Source organism: Aythya ferina (assembly GCF_964211825.1).
Source record: "Aythya ferina genome assembly, chromosome: 16".
Classification (NCBI taxonomy): Eukaryota; Metazoa; Chordata; class Aves; order Anseriformes; family Anatidae; genus Aythya; species Aythya ferina.
In genome coordinates, this window is record NC_140315.1 from 183917 (window position 1) to 202649 (window position 18733).

Sequence of the window (18733 nt, forward strand, 5' to 3'; positions counted from 1 at the left end):
CATTTGTTTAGCGGATGATGAATGGACAGGGGTGACTGGTGGTCGAGCCATGCAGAGGGATAGGAGAGCTCCGTTACAGTGACTGTGCTCCCTTTGGCAAGCCTTGCACCGGAGGCCTTGTTAGGTTGCAAGGCACCACCTGTCTGGGGCTTCCCTTTCCATGGTTCAGTTCATAATGGGTCAAAGGAGGGTTTTGTAGAGGCTGAATCAGAACATCCAGTCTTTATTCCTGTACTGCGGGGACGTTTTTGCACTTGATGTCAGGGAGAGGGGAGAGAGCTGCTATGTGGGGTGCCAAGCCCAGGACATTTGGTTCTACTACAGAGGCAGGGCTGGAAGCCTCAGGCCCTGCAGCTGCTTATGAGGGACTGATTCAGATTGTGGATAGGAGCCCTAATGTCAGGACAGAAGGATGGGTGGAGAGTCTCAGGAGAGGATGGCAGAGGAAGAGTGCTGGTCTGGGTGATGGAAGCACAGAGGGCTACTGGTTGCAGGAACTTGGGGAAAACTGTTCTGGCATCTACAGAATGGAGCAGCCTAGTGTCTTCCAGGTGACGGAGGAGTCCTTCTTCATGGTGGAGGTAAGGCTACTGTAAGCTAGCCATTTCTAATAGTAAGATCCAGGACTGTCGGAAACACATGTCAGCAGTCCTGGGGGAGGCTATCCCTGAGCATCTCCAGCATACAGTGATGAGGGAAGACATAACATGTTTGAGACTGCAGCCATTGCCCAGTGTTGTGAATGGTTCTCTTGAAGACAGTGAGATCTGCATGCGTTGCTATGCCAGTTAGTCCTTGTTCAGCCAATGCACCATTTTGTTTGCTGCATCTGTGGAGCTTTTGTCCTTGTGCTCACTGTTCTCAGTAATCTCAAGTCAAAGGCTGCATCTGCACCACAGTGCTTAGGCTTAAAAGATGTGGGGTACACGATGGGCATTTCAGGGGCATGGCCTTCAGTACATGGTTTGTGTCCTTCTCCCTCCACGTGCTTGTTTTCTTGCAATTGTAGTTTTAAGTTAGTTGTGCAATACTTTGGGCTTGTCTCATGGTTTTAACGCTGGATGTAGGCTTTCCTGTGTGACTTTTGTCCCTCAGTTGTGTCTGAGAGTCCTGCCTTGAGCAATAAAAAATTCTGTATCTAAATTCACACTGCCAGTGCATTTCAGTTCTTCCCCTTTGCCCTCTTATCTCACTCTGCAAGCTGCAGCCCTCTGGGAAAAGACTGTGAGAGGCCCCCAGCTCTGTTTGTCTGCTCTGGGTGACTTCAGCAGCTGTTCTGCTGCCATGTACCCGCAGTGCTTGCACAAGTTGCAAGAGAAGGCACAGAAGGAGTTAAATAGTGATGGGAAAATTGGTATTTAATCCAGTCCTGTCTCTTCTAGCAAACTTAGATGGGAAAATGCCTCCCTGTTGGAAACAGCACCTTTCGGAAATGGAAATCCAGGATGGCTGGGGATTAGGGTGCCTATCACTGGAAATGGGTTTCTTATCGTCTCTCTGAGCTGAATTGTTGGGACAGCCTCTGAAAATTGAATTGGCTTCCCTGTTTCTGTCTCTGCTATTGCATCCCTCCTTTGCTGGAGCTTTGTGCTCATCTTCCCTGCCTCTGGTCTCCCTTGTCCCCATGCTCAGCAGAGCAGCGGCTGCCTATGAGTGGGTCATGTGTATGGGGAGAGAGTGCCACAGCTGGAAAGTGGGTAGGACTGGCTGCATCTCTGAGGATTCATCCTCTGATCTCTAAAAGCCAGGAAGATGTAGACCCTCTTTCTATGCTTCCTTCTGACCCTGCAAGGACTGGTGGCCTGGCAGAGCCTGTCATAGGGCAGCATGAGTAGAGGCTTGAAATGATCAGAAGACATCGGGCACAACTGGAAACGAGGGGTAGTGAAGAGGAGCCAGTGTGTAGGGGGGGCTGGACAGTGGGAAAGATGAGAGCAGCTGGAACAGACAGGGGAGAAAACATGTTGAACACATTGGAGCAGGAAAGAGACTGACTTCCTGTGAGACAAGGAGCAGCCTGAATCCCAGGTCTTTGCTGTGGTAGGTGGAGGCATGGCTGTCCCATTAGCACTCAGGCTACGTATTGGGATGGCCAAGTTGGCTCTTACCATTTCCTCATTGCCGTGTGTCTGTTTGTGGTATGAAGCACCCCACATTACTAGCTGGCCTGTACGCAGCTCTGTGCTGGTCTCGGGTGTCCCCACGAAGTGTGGCAGTTAATTGACCCGCTGGCCTGGAGCAGGTTAGGCTGAATGCAGATTGGACGTTTTCTCACTGTGAGAACTGCAGGCTGCAGCTGAGGGATGTGGGTGTGCTGGCTGTAAGTGTCCAGGCATAGCAGTAGGCATTTCTTTTTAATTTTTTTTTTTCCAGGGTTTGGTTTGGGGATAATTCCACTTTCCTGAGCTGTATTTGACCATAGCTTACCAGCGCCTGATCTCATCTTTGTCTTTGTCACAGCACAGGCTTTTTTTGAGGAATTTCTCACCCGTGTTAGAGTTATGTGTGAACTGTAAGCATGAGAGGTGCTATGCGTATGCATGCTGCTGGCTTTTCAGTGAACCAACCAGCAACCATGATATGGTTGCTACCCTTGTTTCTTTGTCTGCCACAACGTACTGAGTTTGCAAACAAAAAATACTAGGACAAAAGTATTAGTGAGGGTTGTTTGTTTTTGGTTTTGTTTCTTTTTTGCTGCTCTGACAAAGCTGCCATCTGTGGCTGATGAAGCCTGAAGCAAAAATGCCCTCTTTGAGTAGCTCCTCTGCACTAAGCAAAGTAAATGTAAAGTAATTGTTGACTATCAGGGCAAAGCCCTAGCCAAGGGCCTGGTTCCTCTTGCAAGAGTAGGCTGTAGAGCTTGCTGTCTGCCCTGAGAAAGAGCTGAAGTCCTTCTATCTTATTAGGGTACTGGTATTCGCTCTCTGCTGAAGGACTTACTCAAATTGCTGACAAATAATGGGAAAAATGTTACCTGTATCATTAAAGTGCTTCCTTACATGCCCAGGGGCAGCTATAGCCAGGCCTAGTCACATCAGAGGGGTGGGGAGCCTCAATTTTTCTGCAGCAAAGGAAATCAGGGACAAGTGTATTTTGTTATTTGAGGACCCCATTAAAGAGCTAATTCCTGGAGGTCATTGTTGGATTGTTGCATTGTTCATTGGAGGATTGTTCATTGATCCCTAGCAGCATCCACACATGCATGGGAGGACCCACCAGTTCTGTTACACGACACATGTTCAACCTTATGCGGTGGCTGGGAAAGCTGGGACAGGGGTGGGGGCAGCCCAGCAGCAGCCATAGAGCAATCCTTAACGCAGTTTAGGTAAGTTTTATTGTTTCCAGCCCCACATGCTTCTGCACAGCTGCAGACCTGCCCCACGGCCACAGGGAGTGCAGCTGTGGAGTTTTTCCCAGGAGTATTTTGTGAAGGGGGATGTTTGCCCTGCTCTTGCCCCCATCTTTGTGGATGCAAAGGGTCACCCAGCTGGCCTGGATGTGCATTTTGCACTCTGGGGCTATCACAGCCCCTTGCGTGTGGTCATGCGTTTAGCAACTGTTAGAGTAGCATCTATTTCATTTTGGGCTAAAACTGATAAATCAAGGTGACTTTGGGGAGAGAAATAATTCCTTTCTCAGGATTTGCATAATCCTGGGTGGTGATATGATAATGGTGTTTGTTAAAGACAGGACACAATAAATTAATAGGGTTAAGTTGTTACCGCAAAATGCAAAACAGGTAATTTTTTGCAGGTACAAGGGAGAGTGTGAGTGCAGCAGGCATGGTAGCATCAGGCACGGGAGACTGGTTACTGCAGGCAGAGCAGGCTGTAGCGCAGGGCCAGCAGCAGTTACTCTTTGGACCCTGCTTGGCCATGGTATAGAGGCTGTCCGGGGGCAGATTATCTGTTTCAGTCCCGTTCCCTGTTGTCTCTGTGGGGGTGGGACATGCTTTGTGCCTTAGACTGATCTCAAGAGCCAGCCTGAAGTGGCTCCCAAGCCCCACGGAGCCAGCCCCTGGTGGAGGAGGGACAGGTTGGCTGAGGACCACCTGTATCCTGCTGGTGCTGTGGGGACCTCTGGACACCAGGATGCCCTGGGGAGTTCATAGAATCATAGAATCATAGAATATCCTGAGTTGGAAGGGACCCTTAAGGATCATCAAGTCCAACTCTTGACACCGCACAGGTCTACCCAAAAGTTCAGACCATGTGACTAAGTGCACAGTCCAATCTCTTCTTAAATTCAGACAGGCTCGGTGCAGTGACCACTTCCCTGGGGGAGCCTGTTCCAGTGTGCAACCACCCTCTCTGTGAAGAACCCCCTCCTGATGTCAAGCCTAAATTTCCCCTGCCTCAGCTTAACCCCGTTCCCGCGGGTCCTGTCACTGGTGTTAATGGAGAAAAGGTCTCCTGCCTCTCAACACCCCCTTACGAGGAAGTTGTAGACTGTGTTGAGGTCTCCCCTCAGCCTCCTCTTCTCCAGGCTGAACAGGCCCAGTGACCTCAGCATTGAGGAGATGGGCCCTGACATTGTCCTTCATGCCACCTTGGCCATCTCCTGGAGCCAAGAGACTTTGAGACTTCAGTCCCCAGGAGGTTTTCCTCACCCTGAGAAAGCCTCTTGGTAAGTAAACCAGCCTGGAGACCTGCTGGCTTTAGCCCCTGTCCTCAGCTTTCACCTCATGTACCTGGGTTCAGTTGAGGGACAAGTGAGGAAGATCTGCTATGAGGAAGAGGTAGTGAGAGATGCTTGGAAAAGTTGCACTGGTACTTCACTCATTCCCTGGGCTGGTGCTGCAGCTCCAAAGCTATCCTTACATGCCATACCCCACTGGAATCCTAATGCACCATTTATCTCTGCAGCACCACTGCTTTATTAGAAGGGAGATGCTGTGTGGGAGCCAGAGCAGGATTTCAAGCTAATTGGATTCTGTGTCTCCGTGGTTCCCTGTGTAGGCAGGCGACAGGGATTAGTGCAGTGTTTCTGAGGAACAGAGGAGAGTGAGGATGATGGCCTGCATGGGGGTTTCCTCCTGTATAACCCCTGCTGCTAGCCTCAGCATAGGACTTCTCTGCTTCTCTGGACAGGCTTTCAAGGTGCAGCATGTCCCCATTCTGTGGCAGTGTTGCTGCCCAATTTGCATATGCTCTTCATAATTCTTTGAGCCAGGTACGGTCCTCTTCCCAGGGAAGAAAACAGCTCAAACAACTTCCGAACACGGGCAAGCCTGACAATAGCCTGATCTCTCCTGCTAATCCCTTTGTAGGGGAAAATAGATGGAAATCAAACATCTGGTGGCTCTTGTGCACAACCAACTACCTGCCTGAACTTGTTCCCCTTTGAGTCCCCACTCCCCTTCCCAAACCTAGGTACTGCCTGGGTATAGTACATGTTTGAAAGCCACTGTCTGCAAGTTCCTAGTCTCGTATTACAGCCTGTCAGGGCAGTAGCAGGATTCACCTCATTAACATAGATTTATTCCTGTATAAACATTTTATTACTTTAATTGCAAAGCAGTCATACTGCAGGCAGTGGTCGTAATGGCTCCATTTACACTGGGTGTTGAGACAGTGTTCCAGGTGTGTGAGCCTGCAGCAGAGTACACAGGGCATGCGGCTGAGAGCATGCAGTTATTACTTGCCACGGTGTCTACGTGTAGGAGTGTGTGCTGTGCAATTCAGGATCAACCAGTCTGGATAAGTGGCCCTGAATGTGGTGGCATCACAGCAGGTTTGTGGTGTCCCCAGTCCTGTGGCAGCGTGAGAGTACAGACCTTGCTGCCTGGAGGAAGGGTGGAGGCTTAGAGGTACTGAGACCCTGCTTCCACAAGCACTGGAGGAGGAACAGGTGTTCCACAGTCCTTTCAAGTGTCCACAGTCCTTTCCTCACTCTACCCCTCACTTTCCTCACTCTACACCTCATTCTACCCCTCACTCTGCCTGCACTGTAACGTGGGAAGACATGTCACCTCGCTGTGTACCCTGGAAACTGGGTGTCCTGCATTTCTGCTGTGCTGAGGGACAGGTCTCAGGGCCTGGATGGTGAGATAGAGCCCTGGGGCAGCAAGAGATAGGTGAGGGGGATCTTGGGCTCTCTGGGGCAATGGGGTATGCCTGGGGTCTTGCTTTGTGGCTCCTGGCAGGGCAGTATATGTCTTGGGCTCCCTGGACTATGATGCATGGACAAGTGTGTTTCCCAGTTCCCCAATGCCATGCTGGTATTTGTACTTGCTCAGCACAGAAAGCTGAGGGTAGAGAGAGAAGCTAAGCTTTCTTGTCTGGTTTAAGCCAATCTCTGGTGAGATGTTTCCACTGCTGGGGCCAGGGAGCAATCTCACAAGGGGACCTGGGATGTGGCCTGCTCTTGCCTGTACTATGGCCAGGCTTTCTGGGAGCCTGAGGAGGGGAGAGCAGCCTATGGTGCTCTCTCACACACTGATGCAAGGCTGTCTAGACCATGCCCTGGCAAGGCAAGTGTGTTTCACCATGGTCTGCCCTCTTTCCTCCATTGGTGTTCTCTCTTGCTGACCTGTGTTGAGGAGAGGGAGATCAGTGAGCAGCTGCGTCCAGGTGTTTACTCTTTGGACAACGTTGGCCAAGCAGTGCTCCAGCTGTGCTGCAAGGCTCAGAGGAAGCCTGTCACACTGGTGTGTTTAGCAAACCTGTGTATTTGTGAACGAGATATGTTGTTGCTTTATGTTCGTGTTTGTTGTTTAAAGAGCAATTATGCAGTGCTTTTTCAGCAGGAGAGCCTCCCAGTCAAACCTACCAGCTCTAGCTGCTCTTGGAGCCATCAACCCCATGGCAGTGCCAAAATGCCCCCTTCTCCATAAAGTTTCTTGGCAACTCCTTCCTGTCAATGGGGTGGCTCCAAGGCCTCACCCAGCTGAGCATCAGTGCAGGAGAATGCACCCAGCCAATGGTGGCTGCTGGGCTGAAAGATCTCTAAGTGTAGGGGGGACAAGTACTTGCCAGTCTGCTGCTGCAGTTTGTGATCTTTGTTCTCCCATTCTCATCCAAATGTTAATTTTATGGACACCTTTATGAATCTTGCATTTTTCCCCTTCCGTGGGCTACACGGATTTCATCAAGTTGAGAGGTGGCACTTCTGGCCTTTGGTTGCAGGCTATCAATTTAATACTCTGAGTGTAATAAAAAACATGGGACCATATTAACACACAATTACTCTGCTGCTCCTTCCTGTAACTCCTTCTTTGCCATCTGAAAACCTAGGATGCAAAGTAAGTGCCTCAGCTGCAAGCAGAGCCACATGTTTGGGGCAGCAACTGCTAGAGCCAACCTCCACACTGGAACAACTATGTATTTTCCACATTGTGAGCTGCTCTTCACCTGCTTGCCAAGGATGTAGAATTTTGTGCCCACTTCTGTGTTAGACTAGGCAATGTGGACAAATGCTTGTGTCCTGTCTCTGAGACTGTTCCACCTGTTCTGAACAGGAGACACCTGCAACTGTGCCAGTCACACAGTGTATTGATTTGCCAGGCTGAAAGGAAAGGCGTTTCTTTGCTTGTTGCAAGACAGTCTTACTGCTGACAAGGCTGGAAGAATATGTTTGGGTCATTCCATCAACGTAAAGGTTAAATGTTTAGCTGCAGCTATTGAAAACAAAACGAGAACAGCAGCAACAACAGCACCAAAAGCAGTGGATGCCTCATTAATGCCTGGATTTAAGATTTGCATTTAAGCACCTGTCAGATATAGTGCATGGAGCTCTGCACTGGACAGCACCCTGTGTCAAGAGTTCTGCCTCTCAGCACTTTTTAACCTGTGGACACCTTTGTGTCAGCTCAGCCCCACTTCACCACAGTTGACAGCTTTGCAAAACAGATTTTTGGACTCAAATTTTTGTCTGGGAATTTTGAATAACCTCCTGCTGTTTTAAAGCATGACCATACCTTTCTGCTCTCTCTGCTGATTAAGAGGGCCTCTTCATGTTGTAACCTTGCTTTCAGCCACTCAACCTCTGTGAGAATGCCAGTGACCTACTCGAAGAGTTATTTGAATTGTAGGTCTTCTGTTGAGTAAATATGGACCTGGAAGAGTCGTTTTTTTCCTACCTTGTTCATCCCAATTTTCAGGAAATCAATAGATTTCTCATACATTTAACTTGTGTTGCAAAACAATCACTTCATAAGGTATTATTTTAGCATCATAAAGCAGGTTGCATTTTGGACATCATGATTCACAATTTTCATGACTTCGTAACAACTTGCAATATGTATATTATTTTTTAAAAATCACATCCTGATGCAATATATTTAATAGTCCCATAATTCTGGGATTGTCTCTTCCTGTCAGATGTGTGAGCATGTCACAGAAACTATCCTGCTGACAGGCTGTTGTCTTTGGAGTCAGGTCTTACCCACCCTTTGCAGCCCAACACCTGCAGAGTCCAAGGCAAACACCAGGAAATGCTGCTCTCAAGAGATGGGCAGAGATCCTGCTCTATGTCTGTTCCTCCCTCTGATCTGTTTCTCTCCGTGCATTTTTTCATCACCTTGTCTGCTGAGAGTTGAAGTTCTTCCAGGCTGTTGCTGACACAGTGTGGCAATGATTGGGCCCTTTGCACTTCAGCTGTAATCAGATCACGTCATGACAGATAAGAGTGCACAGGGGCCTTTGCTTGCTAGGGAAGGGTTGTTCAGTTTATAGTCCCTGTCTGCTGCACCTGGAGATGCACCAGATGCTCTGAGCCCCTTTGTCTGTGCCCAGGACCAACTGTTTGCTCTGTGCAGGAGGCAGTAGCTCCTAGCAGCACCTGTATGAGAGTTGGTGAGGGACTGCTGAACAGGAATGGGTGCTGTGGCTGTCCTGCAGTGTCCCCTCCTATGGGACAGTGCCAGGTGCTGTCACTCAGGGACAGGGTGGTGTTGTTAGGTCCTACTCCGTGCAAATGGTTCTCTATACCACATCACTATTTTTCTGTTGGTCTGTAGCAGTTGATGCGCCTGTTAGATGACCCTACACTCCACTACAGTCCACAATCAGCTGTCTACAGTGATGAGAAAAACACAGCATACTGGTCCATGGAGGGACTTCATCAAAAAGCTCAGTGGGGAGCAGCCATGTGACTCTGCTGGCCCATAACCTGGTCTCCAGCATGACACCTTGCCCCTGACATGCTGCTGTGCGCCAGCCCTGCCACAGCGTGCAGCTGAATTGTGTGGCTCTGGGGTTCAGGCACCCTGTGAGCACCCAGGTCCCAGCTGAAGAGCAGCAGCAGATGGATGTGGAAAGCCTTTAAATTCAGCACATGATCAATACTAAACTGATCTTCTGGAGTCCTTTATAGGATTACCCCAGTCTCATGCATCCAATTGTAAAAAATCACTCAGCACACTAGGGAGATGTGAGAAATGCCGCAAACCCCATTTAGGATGCACAGAGCCAGAGTAAGTAACTTCACAATTGTTTCTTGCAGTAAATAATTTATCCACTTTTTTTTTTTTTTTTTTTTTTTTTTTTTAATTGTCCCCACCCCCCTGCCTCAGCTCCTTTCTGTTTTCTCTTTTGTCCTGAAATTTCCTTGCTGGGTAGCTTGTTATTGTGATTCCCTACCACATATGTGTGCTTGTGCACACACAGGAACGCAAATCTGTCCCAGTCCAACATTTGCTGGTTGCTATACAAGGGCCAGCAGTGCTGGGGCAGAGACAATGCCATTTCACTGCTCAGCATTAGCAGAACTGAGCTGGGCTCAGTCCAGGCCTTGGCCTGGCTTCCCCACCTTAGTCTCTGCCCCAGTGCTGCTTTTACTGGTGTCAGGATGTGTTAATAGAAATGTTTGGAATGCGTTAGTAATGCTAATAGTATTTCTGTAATAATTAGTAATGCTGTTTGAACGAACTCTCACTTAATGATACAAATTACCAGTCAGACAGGCACGGAGCAGGGGCTGAAGCTGACAAGTGGAGAGCAGCAATTACGGGGTGGGAGGCTGCTCTGGCATGGGGCCGGACAGTGGCCCGTGCTCCTCGCCTGGCTGTGTGCTGAGCCCTGTGTGCTGATCCCTGTGTGCTCAGAGCTAGGTGCCGCAGCGGGAGGGGAGCTGGTGCATGTGGCATGTCACATCCAGTCTGGGGCGTCTGGAGGGCTCTGTCCTGATAGCACACCCTTAACGGTGCAGGCTCTGGTGGTCTTGCTGAACCAGATGGCTCATATGTAATGTAAGTTGCTACAGCTGCTAGAAACAGGTTGACATGAGTCCCTGCCATGGGAAGAAGCTTATCTGGCCATGTCAGTGGAGGCAAGGCTGTTACCTGTATCTCTGAAGCCCTTGGCAGCACGCTAGCTCCTGAGGCATCCTGCTTTTGGGTAGCTTTGTGGAAAAGACCTGAGTACAAATCCGCAGGTGTTTGTTGAGCTGAAAATTGTTGGAGTCAGGGAGACTGTCAGGAAGAATTCTGATTCTGTCCACCTCTGATCACTGTGAAGGGTAGGAGTGGCTGTGGTCTGTGCTTGCCAGACCCCAAACTGCACCTTCAGGAACAGATCTTGCTCTTCAGGTGTTGCCCATCCCACTCTACTGGCTCTTTTACTGCTCCTTCCATCAAGGCAGCCAGTGACCTTTTGAAGAGAAATGATCCCAGCATCAATGTGATATTTTGTGTGCTATCCCCTTGGGAATCTCTAAGCATTTATAGGCCACATCTGAGTTATTCAACTCATCCAACGCGCTGGGTGGATGAGGGAAAGGCTGTGGATGTGGTCTACCTTGACTTCAGCAAGGCTTTTGACACCGTCTCCCACAGCATTCTCCTCAAGAAACTGGCTGCTCTTGGCTTGGACTGGCGCACGCTTCGTTGGGTTAGAAACTGGCTGGATAGCCGGGCCCAAAGAGTCGTGGTGAATGGAGCCAAGTCCAGTTGGAGGCCAGTCACTAGTGGCGTCCCCCAGGGCTCGGTGCTGGGGCCGGTCCTCTTTAATATCTTCATCGATGATCTGGACGAGGGCATCGAGTGCACCCTCAGTAAGTTCGCAGATGACACCAAGTTAGGTGCGTGTGTCGATCTGCTTGAGGGTAGGAAAGCTCTGCAGGAGGATCTGGATAGGCTGCACCGATGGGCTGAGGTCAACTGCATGAAGTTTAACAAGGCCAAGTGCCGGGTCCTGCACCTGGGGCGCAATAACCCCAAGCAGAGCTACAGGCTGGGAGAGGAATGGTTGGAAAGCTGCCTGGCAGAGAAGGACCTGGGAGTGATGGTGGATAGTCGGCTGAATATGAGCCAGCAGTGTGCTCAGGTGGCCAAGAAGGCCAACGGCATCCTGGCTTGTATCAGGAACAGCGTGACCAGCAGGGCTAGGGAGGTGATCGTCCCCCTGTACTCAGCTCTGGTGAGGCCGCACCTCGAGTACTGTGTTCAGTTTTGGGCCCCTCGCTACAAGAAGGACATCGAGGTGCTTGAGCGGGTGCAGAGAAGGGCGACAAAGCTGGTGAGGGGCCTGGAGAACAAGTCCTACGAGGAGCGGCTGAGGGAGCTGGGCTTGTTCAGCCTGGAGAAGAGGAGGCTCAGGGGTGACCTTATCGCTCTTTTTAGGTACCTCAAGGGAGGCTGTAGCGAGGTGGGGGTTGGCCTGTTCTCCCACGTGCCTGGTGACAGGACGAGGGGGAATGGGCTTAAGTTGAGCCAGGGGAGTTTTAGGTTAGATGTTAGGAAGAACTTCTTCACTGAAAGGGTTGTGAGGCATTGGAACAGGCTGCCCAGGGAAGTGGTGGAGTCACCATCCCTGGAAGTCTTCAAAAGACGCTTAGATATAGAGCTTAGGGATATGGTTTAGTGGAGGGCTGTTAGCGTTAGGTCAGAGGTTGGACTCGATGACCTTGAGGTCTCTTCCAACCTAGAAAATTCTGTGAAATTCTGTGAAATACTCTAATTCCCTGCTTTGTGATGTGCTGGCAAGATCCCACCATCTGGAGGTCAGTGGCTGTTTTTGGACAGTGGTTGTTTTGGACCCAGACCAGAATCCGTGAAATGCCTCTGGGGCACTTACCAGGCCCTGGGCTGTAAAGGGCTATAGTGCCTCAGACACAAGCTGCTTTGACACTTTCTGACTGCTGCTGCTCTGGGCACAGAAACCTGACTGTAAATGAGTTGTTGCCCCAATGAGCTGTGAGTCCAAGGACCCCAGTGCATTGGGCACTGCACTGTCCACCAGGTCTGGGTAGGGATCGGGCACATCATGGATGATATCCCCAGAAGTGGCCCCCTGAGCTGTGCAAAGGGGGTCTGCACCTGACCTTAGCCTGAGGTTGCCCGTTACATCACATCACCAAAGCCTGGTCTAACCAGAGCTGTTGCTAACGAGGCTGGGGAGGATGAGGATGTGCATGCACAGCCCAGCTGACTCCCACCGCTGCCTCTGCTGGCTGCCTGCGAGTGAAGGCGAATGGAAGAGCTCTGGACAGGCAGTGGTGCCTCTGCTGGCCCTGGGGCCAGCTCCTGGAGCAGCATACTCGGGATACCCCTGCAGATGAGAGCTGGTGGCACTCAGCACCTCTAGGGCTGTCTTCAAGGCTCTGACTTTGCTTTCCATTCAAGGCCTGTTCTTCAGCTCAATCCTATATGCTTCCTGTGGGATTAGGCATGCAGTGCCCATGGAACTGGCTGTTGATAGCCCCCCTCTGCCACCAGGCAGCAGCCTGTGGGACAGGGCTGCATATGGCCATGTCAGGCTGAGCTGACAGGCGTGGTGTGAAATAAGATGAATGGGCTGAAGTTGGTGAAAATGATTCTAATTTATAATCTGCTGCTTTGTGGAGCTCCCCAATTAATTCTCTGTAGATACATAAGTAGGCCACATGTTTGCTTTGCTTCGAGTGTAATAAACATTACACTCTGTCCTCTGCTTTTGGTGCCGGTTCCTGTCAGAGCATTAGTCCCTATAGCTAATTCCTCACACCTGTCTCCCAGGCTCCTGGGAGCCTGGCTGAGCATGGGGAGGAAATGCCAGGCTCCAGGAAACTTGTGGCATGGAGAGATAAATTCCTGATCAAAGGGCTATCACACAGTGCCTCTGAATATTTAGTCGCAGGCAAGGCAGCCAAGCCCACTCAGGAAAGGGCTTTGTTCTTGAAGAGCTGTTTGCCTGGCTTCACTCTGCATCACTAAGCAGCTGGGGTGGGATGGGGTGCTGGGAGTTACATGCCCTCAAGTCAAAAAGAACTGGCAAAGGAGGGGGTTATAAGGGTGTAACGGAGGAGGAAGCGGGGTGTGTGGGGGGCTGTTAAAACATTTGCAGTAGACGGGTGAGCTCTGCTGGGGTCTGGATGTCAGCATGGAGCTGCTGCAGAACCAAGTCACTTGCTTTGAGCAGGAAGAGCAGTCTGACTGAGGCACACACACTTTAGCTGAGTGCGTGACTTTCCTGCTTGTCCTGCTACCTGTGTTTTCTGAGGTTCCTGAGCAGCAGGAGACCTTTCCTAGGCCTCCCTCTCCATTCCACAACCAGGAAAAATCCTCCATACTTGCTTACTTGCCACAGCCTGCTCAGCACCCTGGCTTAGCTCTGGTGCTTTGTTGGTTCATAAGGTGAAGAAGCACAGAGCTGCTTTGCTTGTTGAGATGCCTTTGAGGGGGTGAATGAATTGGAATTGCCATGTGCTGGGTGAAGGTGCCTAATATGATCTAGTTTGATGTGATGATGGGTTATTGATTGCTGCGTAGAAAAGTGGGGCAGCTTACTTGTCATTGTGTTTTAACTATCTCCAGAGAAAAGAGAACTAAAAATCAGTTTACCAGGCAGTTTAATAGCGAGTTTCAGCATTGCTGCCATTAACAGCCAAGCCACTCTTCTCTCTCACCTGGTTTTCCTCTTGTACCCACAGCTTCTCTGCTGACACCTCAGAGCAAGCAAAGCACTTGCCTGGCCCTGGGCTGCCATACTGCCCTGGGTGGTGCAGAGCCAGCCACACTCGCTCGTTTTGTGTCCTTCACTCTGCTTTGGGACAGGGACAAATTCCTTGAGCTTTGGCAGGGGTGAGGTGCCAGCTTCTCCCTGTACAGCAGCACCCAGTTCTGTGCTTACATGGGCACAGGGAGCCTGGCTCAGCAACTGTAGAGCATCTGACTGCGCTGAGGGTATGAACATCCCATCTACCCTCGCGCCATGGTGGTGAGCATTCGCAGCCATAGCACTCCCCGGGGAGGTTCTGGCAGGAGGAGCTGTGGTAGGTACTCCCAAGGACAAAGACGCCAGGCTGGCCTTGGGTACCTGGCCCCCCTTTTTCTGGAGCCCCAAATGCTGGCACTTATGTGCCCCGTGCAGGCCTGCCAGGGAGAGGAGCCAAGCAGTAACTGTTATCGGGCTCACACAGCCCTTCCTGTCTGGCTGCTCTTCTGAGGAGTGAGCCACACTGCCTGCAGGTGCCAGGGAGCGCTCGCAGGTGCTCCTGAGGCAGGAGGTACAGATGCGCTGTCTGTAAAGTCTTGGTACAGAAAAGGCTGTGAGGTGATGCTGGTTAGTGACAGAGTCAGCCTTACCCCTCCAAGCCAGCTTGTTGCAACCCCAGGAGGCCTGTGGCCTCTCTTCTCACCTTGGATATGCAGATGGGAGCTGGTATGGAGTCCTGGGATTTGTGTCAGCTCAGGCAGCTTGACTTATGTTGCAGGAGGCTGAAAACACAAAGCTCAGATTGGATCTGGGTTCAGAGCACTGGGGGGGGATGGAGAGGTGGAGCAAGAGGATGCACAAAGCTGCTGAGATTCCAAGGCCACAATTTCTCCCAACTGCTATGAGGCACAGTCCTCTCTGAGAGGTCTGCCAGGGCAGGAAACACCTGGGATCAAGGCTTTGCTGGCAGACGTGGACAGTGTCTGTGTCGCTGCTCTCTGATTATTCTCCTCACTCCTGTAGCACTCTGGAGCAAGCAGATTGCAGCCAGAAGTCTATGAACAGCAAGGGTGGTCCAGGGAAGGCATGATGCTGGGGGCTCTCCAGTCTGGACCACAGCTGTTTGCATTGTGCCACTGCAGCCGATGAAGGGATAACTGCCCCTCTGCCTGAATGGAGTCCAGACCGAAGACCCTGAAGACCTTTCCTGGGGTGTTTTCAAACTCTGTGGCTGTGGAGCCACTGTGATTGCACCAGGACACTGAGGTTTCTCTTGTATCTCTTGAAGCTATCCCAGAGCTTCTGGGAAGGGCTGAGCTAGCAGGTGCCCACAGCCCTGTTGTCCGTGTCCAAGCCAGATTCTCTTGCTTTTGCTTAGCCTGACCTGAGACAGAGGTGTGGGGCTTGGGCTTGCTGTGCTGGAAGGAAGGCTGGGCTGCAGCTGTGCCACTGGCTGCAGGCATTTCTGCATGGCTCAGGGCATAGTAGCAGTGCCCTCAGGTGCCTGTCGCTTGCTCTGTCCTCAGCAGGTGGAGAGGGAAACTGAATCCTGACGAGCTGTGCCAGGACATGTTTCCAGGCCTGAGATTGGTGTTTCTCCCTCACCAGTGCAGTTTGTTTCAGGGGTGCTGGAGCACATGCAGCAGGAGCAGGCTGAGGCTGCTGGGCACAAGGGCAGCCAGGCTGGTGGAGCAAGACATTTTAAATGCTTTTCATTCCAACTCTCTGCAGCTTATGCCTTTCCAGGAGCTGCTCTCTGTTTTCAGTTACCTTTGTAACTGCATTACATCTCAGTAAATAAGAGCTTTCCAAGTATGCTGCAGGAGCCAGGGCAGCTCTGGGCCTCTTGATTGTGTCCCTGAGGACAAGGCTGCTGGGTGTTTCTGGCACAGTGACAGCTGCTCTGCACCTTGGCTTTGGGGACTTTCTCCAGCCTCCCCAACACATTTTCTGGAGAGACTGCCAGGAATCTGGCTGTGGCAAGGGAAAGTGCAGTCTCATGACTCTGCCACTTTGAGAATAGCTCTTCAGCTATTTCAAAGAGTTTGGACACTTAGCCCAGCTCTGCTCCCTCAGTATGTCTCTTGCTCTTTCCTCACCCCATCCATGCCACAGATAGAGGGCAAGGGACTGCAAGGCATTAGAAGAGATGACAGAGCTGAGCACCCAGGCCCACCAAGCCCAGCACCTTCCTCAGCCCCAGCTTTCCCCACCTTTGTAATACCCCCTCACTCTCAGAGAGCTGCCAGTGCAATGCTTGCACCCAGCCTCCCTGGCCTGGCCTGGCTCTCATCCTGAATTTATTTTTACATCTTATGATTTTCAGAGGTTTTTAAATTTAATGGGTTCTTCTCTTTTTTTTTTCTTTCTTTCTTCCTTCTTAGCACCTGAACTGGATCCTCTCTGAGCCATTGCCAGCTCCAGGGATTACAAGTGAATAATTCAGGTTTGATGGTGTATTTGAAGTTTCAGGGAAGAAAGTGGCATGTGTAGCCTGCTCCCCCCCCATACCTGTTCCAGGGCTGTGGTGCAAGCTGCTGCTGTTGCTCCAAAGGCAATCTCATGGATACCCTATGGAGCCACACTGAACAAACATTTGGCACTACCCAGAAATGGCCTTCCCAGATCCTGGAGCCTAAGGCTGCCAGGCCACCACAGAGCAGCAGGCTTGTTTTCATCCTACTGCTTGTGCAGGCTGCTGTTCTTCAGGGAGGCAGCTCCCCAGAACCAGCACTGGAAGAATATTGCAAGGCCAGAGAGTGCTGTGGACTGAACCACAGCACCCTACTTGGCAGCCCAGGTCCAGGAGGGGTTAAATTCCAGACCAGTGTCTGTATCCCGGCAGCTCTGAACTGTAGTGAAGAAGGCAATGGGCAAACCTGACCTGCTTTAAAGATGTTTACAGTAGAACATAAACCCAAAGCTGAAAGGCCTTCAGAAAATGAAAATTCTTCCCTTACAAAGATGGTGGGAGCCACATCCACAGGCACTCGCACTTGGCAGCAAACCCTTCTCAAGTGGCCTTCAGAGAGCTCCCTGCAAGCAGAAGGTGTTTTTAAGACAGGGAGAAGGAGTTCTACTGCAAAGTTCCTCTTTGGATTTCAGAAAGGATCCTGGGGATCTTTGACAGGGCTGGTGGTGGTCACAGAGAGACTGTAAAGGTTTGTCTCAAGTGGTGCATGCTGCTGGGAAATGGCTTTGGGTAGTCTATCTTGGGGAAGAGGCAGTGCTTTCCTATCCTACTGCAGAACTGCTCAGACGTTGCTTTTTGAAAATTGAACTCCTGAATCACCTGTCTCTATTTCACTGCCAGGAAACTGCTAGCACTGTGGCACTGATGGCAGAACCAGGTGGTATGACACAGTGGGAGCTACTCCAGCCAGTGGCTTCTTGCTCACTCTGAGAAGATCACTTGGTATATCTTCCTATGCTTCTGGACTTGAGCTGGAGAACTGACTTGGTGGCTAGCTGCTGCTGGGCAAAAAGATATACCTCCAGAGTCATCATGTTGTTGTCTCCAGGCATGGGTGGAGGAGGGAAGTGTTTGCAGTGGACTGAGAGGTGGAGATGCAGAACATTTGGGTGCATTGTTTATGTTTCCTGAGTGCAGAGCAGAACTTTGCTTGGCTCTTCCAGTGTTCCCTGAACTTCACAGGGTAAGGAAGCAGAAGAGACATCCCTCACTGGGTTCCAGGGTATGTGTCAGACCATCAGTGGTCTCTGTGGTCTGTATTTGCACAGTGCCAAGTGTTTCTTGTCCTCAAGGCACAGGGCACAGAAAGATACACTGAAAAATTATTTTTAACCTCCTACAATTTACCGTTCAAAAAGGTAAGTCACTTTTGTCAAGGCTGGTTCAGTAGCAGCCACTATGGAGGCAATCTTTTCCTGATACATCTTTTTGCAAGGTGGTGCTCACAAAATTTAAGTATGATCTTTCATGGTTTCCAGGAGCTCTTGGAAGAACTAACAAGCATATCACAGGGTCCAGCGTTAAACTCTTCCCTGCTGGGATGCAGTAGAGAACAGAAACTGTCAAACAGTTTGAGATCCATTTAATAGCAATTAGTGTGGATGAAAGAAGCACTAATGTGAAAGCCTCAGTCTCTGTGCCTAAGGTGAGAGGAGGAGAGGAATGTGTAAGAGAAAATGTAAACATGACAAAATGTGGTTGTGTATCCCACAAAACAATGAATCATTTTAACATTTTCCATCCTTTTCATGCAAGCAGAATAAGTCAATCCATATATGACAGAATTGAGGACCTGCAGTACGACCATGGAGCTAAGGATCTGACAGAATTGTGAACACAGAATAATCTTTGGAATTCTGCATATAGCATGAAAGAAAAGGCACGTATATGATGAATGACAGAAGCTGCAACAGCAGAAGCCTTCTGGACAAGAGAACTCCTCTGCCCACCCAGAGGAGGACCCGCTGAAGGGGAGAAGCCATCACTGGTAACAGATATTGAGTACCTACAGAAAGTAGGAGTATTTCCAGGAAAATCCCAAACTGCAAGAAATGTAGCCTTAAAATATATCCTTGTAAAAGCCTGAAAAATGTGATTCAGAATGTGTGTTCATAAAGGCTGCAGACTCTGGAGGACTGTCTTCCAGTAAAAGGGTATGATAGACTTCACCCTGTGAAGTGGTGTAAACAATCAAGAGCTGCCAACAGTTAGCTTCAAGGCAAAGTGTTAGGTGGGTTGGTAGGATGTTATCCCTGGAAAAAGGAAAGGAAGGCATACAACAGCTAAACAGGTGAATATTTGGTTATGTGCATAATTTCACAATTTGGAAATAATAACATTTTTAGAAAGCTAGGATCATTCTCTGGATCCTGGTAATTGTGTGAGCAGAAAAGCTCAACGTGATGTG

General features: G+C 50.2%; 1 protein-coding gene across 5 annotated transcripts in view; it reads left to right on the forward strand.

The window, feature by feature from the left end:
* The window catches only part of SLC35H1 (solute carrier family 35 member H1), a 35346-nt gene extending 16930 nt beyond the window's left edge, over window positions 1-18416 (forward strand). Inside the window, exons 10-13 of one of the 5 annotated variants that reach the window (XR_014698595.1) lie at window positions 16238-16299; window positions 17167-17684; window positions 17805-17971; window positions 18082-18416. The gene's annotated coding sequence lies outside the window, so the exon portion shown is untranslated. The remainder of the gene's footprint in view (window positions 1-16237; window positions 16300-17166; window positions 17685-17804; window positions 17972-18081) is intronic. The other 4 variants (XR_014698596.1, XR_014698597.1, XR_014698598.1 and 1 more) reach the window with 4 other exon arrangements.
* The last annotated feature ends 317 nt before the right edge of the window (window positions 18417-18733 follow it).